Raw genomic sequence first — 4,262 nt, 5'->3', positions numbered from 1 at the left:
GGAAAATATTCAGAAATTGATCTTGGAGGCATGGAATTTAGCACCCTCAGAATCTGCATATTCTTTTCGGAAAAGCAAGTTTCCAGCCCTTAAGGCGTGCATGTGGGCCTTGTCAAATGAAATCTTAAAAACTAGAACGGAGTTTGGCAGGATTTCCCACACATACACATTGTCTGAAGTTGGAGATTCGCTCTTCCCCATTACTAGCTGAAGCATGTAAAACAAATGAGGGAACTTCTGCTCAGTGTATGCTGATTTAAGACTCTATGCTGGTTTAAGACTCCTACTTTTCTTGGTGCAGAATTATGGGATGTATTTTGCAGTGCATATGCAGCACTGAACATATATATCGGAGGCTCTGAGCGTGTTCTTGCTTCTGTTTGAAGAAAATCTGGAAATCTGTCCATTTAGCCGAGATTGTTTCCAGCTCCTGCCGAGCAAGAGAATATGGACAGGTAGCGTGGGTGGAGAATGTTGTATTGGTTCAACCCACCGTTTGACACCCACACAGTTGTTCTACATACTAATGAATGCTCAGGATTGTTGACTGCATTTCCACTTCATACCAGCCTTAGGTTGGACAGAGAACAGAAGGCAATCATTTCCAAACTGTGCGCTAAAAGAGAATTGCTCAAGTCGCCGTTGGAGGAATAGATGGAAATTAATGGCTGCTTTGAGACCAAAGCACCACCACCCCGCCCACAGAGGAGGCTGCCTGTTGCATCTCTGTGTGATTTGCTCCCCCAGCCTTGCCTCTGTCAAAGACGGATAAATTTTGGTGTATCTCTGCGTTGGGTGAAACTGCATAACTCAGTTGTTGGGGTGTGGAAGTAGTTGTCCTTGGATGGTGTTGCTATGTATCTCTGTGTGAGTGATGGCTTCAGTCTTGTCTACTTTAAAAATACATGCACACACACACACAAACAGGCCATGGGCTCCTCTTTGGCATGGGCAGTTCTAAAGCAAACCTTTTCTGGTGTCAGTGAAATGAGCAAATTTAGTTCAGAAAGGTGGTGCCTTGGCTATCTGAAATTGAGCAATGCATAGCCTGTATTGAACTTGAGTTACTGGAAAAGACCGTCATGCTAGGAAAAGTTGAGGGCAGCTGGAAAAGAGGAAGACCCAACAAGAGATGGATTGACTCAATAAAGGACGCCACAGCCCTCAATTTGCAAGATCTGAGCAAGGCTGTTAAGGATAGGGCACTTTGGAGGATATTGATTCATAGGGTCGCCATGAGTCGGAAGCAACTTGACGGCACTTAACACACACATTGAACTTGGAGAGGGGGGCTTTTTCTACCCTTTCCCTTATCAGTTCCTTAATGCTCCACATTTCAAATTACAGGTCTAGAGTGAAGATACCTGTAAAATGGGCATAAGTGCTTGATGCTCCTAGTGAATGGTCAGCGGTACTTCGTCACTTGACACCTGTGCCAGCCTCTTACATTCCCTCCCTCCCAAGCAAGGCTTGGGTTTCATATGAAGCCAAATGAGGGGGTAGAGAGCCATTGTGGTGTAGTCAAAGTATGAACATCCCCCTCATCTCCACTTACAGCTATTTAATGTTCTTTGCCAGCGTGGTGTAGTGGTTAAGAGCGGTGGTTTGGAGCGGTGGACTCTGATCTGGAAAACCAGGTTTGATTCCCCACTCCTCCACATGAGCGGCGGGCGCTAATCTGGTGGACCAGGTTGGTTTCCCCACTCCTCCACACGAAGCCAGCTGGGTGACCTTGGGCTAGTCACTGTTCTCTCCGAACTCTCTCAGCCCCACCTACCTCACAAGGTGTCTGTTGTGGGGAGGGGAAGGGAAGGCAGTTGTAATCCGCTTTGAGACTCCTTAAAAGGTAGAGAAAGTGGGCATATAAAAACCAACTCTCCTATTTAAAATCCAGGGGAGGGATGCCATATTGAATGCAACCCCAGCCTGTAAAAACACCTTGCAGCGGGGGGGATCACAGCACGGAGAGGCACTCTACTTTAGCCTGATCTCTGCCATGTTAGTTTCCCATTTCCAGGGTATTTTTTTTTACATATTGTGTGTGTTAACAGCCTTGCTCAGATCTTGCAAACTGAGGCTTCCTTTATCGTGTCAATCCATCTCATGTTGGGTCGTCTTCTTTCTTGTTGCCATCGACTTCAACGTACAGTACGGTGGGGGGGGGGACATTAAAAACACTACTGCCCTCTGAAGTGGCAAAGTTCCTTCCATCGCCCCTGGCTTCTCCCATTCATCCCCATCTTGTTCTAGTGCACGTGTCGACCAATGCCAGTGGCACATGAGAGCATCTACTTGGCATGCAGAAGGTCCCAGGTTCAATCCCCGGCATCTCCAGTTAAAGGGACTAGGGAGGTAGGTGATGTGAAAGACCCCTGCCTGGGACATTGGAAAGCTGCTGCCGGTCTGAGTAGACAATATTGATTTTGATGGACCCAGGGTCTGATTCAGTATAAGGCAGCTTCATGTGTTCATGTGACGGTGCCATCGGTTTGTTGCTTGCCTGTACCAAGGCGGTGGCTGAGTTTGGGGCAGGGCGGGCGGCTTTTTCGCTGGTCCCTGTAGCTACGCCTTTAACAGCCCAGCAACGTGCAGGAATTGTAGGTGACCACGTTTACTTCCTTGTGGAAAAACCTGACCTGTGGATTTCTGCCAATCAGGATGCTTTTAGAGGGCGAGGAGAACCCTGAGCAGAAGTATTTTTTGTTTCCTGGTAAATCTGACACCCTGGTTTGAAAATGGTTGTGAACGTGTGCGTAACTGGTCCTTCCTGAGATCGTATTCTGTTTACACATTAACCACGGCGACAGCTTTTAAACATAGCTGGGGAGGAAGGAGCTAAAGCCCTATTAAGCTTCAGTCTGCGGACCCTAGAGGAGTTGGCAGTGAAACCGGGGGGGGGGGGGAGAACCTTGCTGGACTTCTCTTGCGCCTATAAGTGCAACCGGATATGTCAAAACCAACAGGCGCTGCAGCTCAGAGATGAGCAAATATTGCTTGCTAAATAGCAGATTCCAGATGGGCCCAGTTTCTAAAGTCACAGCTGCAGGAGCCAGTTTTAAAAATTGGCAACCCCAGTGGAGGAATGAATGGTACCTTTTTGCAACTGCGGGCCTGGAGGGCTATCCGTCTCTCTTCAATTCCACATTTGCACACACTCACAGGAAGGAGATTCAGCGAACACTAGGAGGTTGCTACCTTTCCCCCCCTGTCGGGGCTCCTGTGCCTTACATAGTTGCAGAACAGGTGCCAATTCAGTGGAGGTGGCTTTCCTGAGCATGGAGCATAGGACTTAAGTGGTGGTGGAAGCTGGTTTTCGGGTAATAGTTGCAGCCACGGGGGCTCTGTTGGGAGAAAAGGGTGGCAATCTTTCCTCCCTGTGGAGAGACCAGGACAGCGACGTACCTGAATGAACAAACGAAATCTCTACGTGATGCTCAAGGCTAGAACTATTGACTCTCCAATGAAGCTGTTTCCCGGTGCCTAACTGAATGTCAGCAGTTAATACGAGCTTCTACGCTGATAGATATATTAATGGCTGCACAGACTGTCCCGTCCATACCTATACCACCTCCTTATTGACTGAAGATCTATAAACCGGGAAGCAGGAGCAATCTTAAAGTTTGTGTTTATTTGCGTACATGTGAGAGGTACAGAACAAGGGGTTGGGGTTAAGGGAAAGAGGTAGCTGGCTGAGTAAGGATGTAGTAAGACGGATAGTGGCAGAGGAGGGGCTGAGGTTATGATGTGGCATGGAAGGAAATGGAAGGGGTATGTGCTGGCAAGGCAGGACGAGAACTGCGGTGGTTGTACTTTCACGATGGAAACTGTTTAGTCAGCAGCCGGCGCGGTGTAGTGGTTAAGAGCGGTGGTTTGGAGCGGTGGACTCTGATCTGGAGAGCCGGGTTTGAGTCCCCGCTCCTCCGCGTGAGCGGCGGAGGCTAATCTGCCGAACTGGATTTGTTTCTCCACTCCTACGCACAAAGCCAGCTGGGTGACCTTGGGCTAGTCGCAGCTCTCACAGCCCCACCGACCTCACAGGGTGTCTGTTGTGGGGAGGGGAAAGGAAGGTGATTGTAAGCCAGTTTGATTGTCCCTTAAGTGGTAGAGAAAGTCGGCATATAAAAACCAACTCCTTCTTCAGGTTTCCCCCTTGTGCAGCATATAAAAACCAACGCTTCTTCAGGTTTCCGCCTGATGCAGCAGTGACTGTTAAAGGATCTTTGGGGTGAAGGAAACCACCTGAGCATGTACAGGTGCAACGA

The sequence above is a fragment of the Euleptes europaea genome, chromosome 1, assembly GCF_029931775.1.
Source record: "Euleptes europaea isolate rEulEur1 chromosome 1, rEulEur1.hap1, whole genome shotgun sequence".
NCBI classification, from domain to species: Eukaryota; Metazoa; Chordata; class Lepidosauria; order Squamata; family Sphaerodactylidae; genus Euleptes; species Euleptes europaea.
This window is presented reverse-complemented; position numbering follows the sequence as displayed.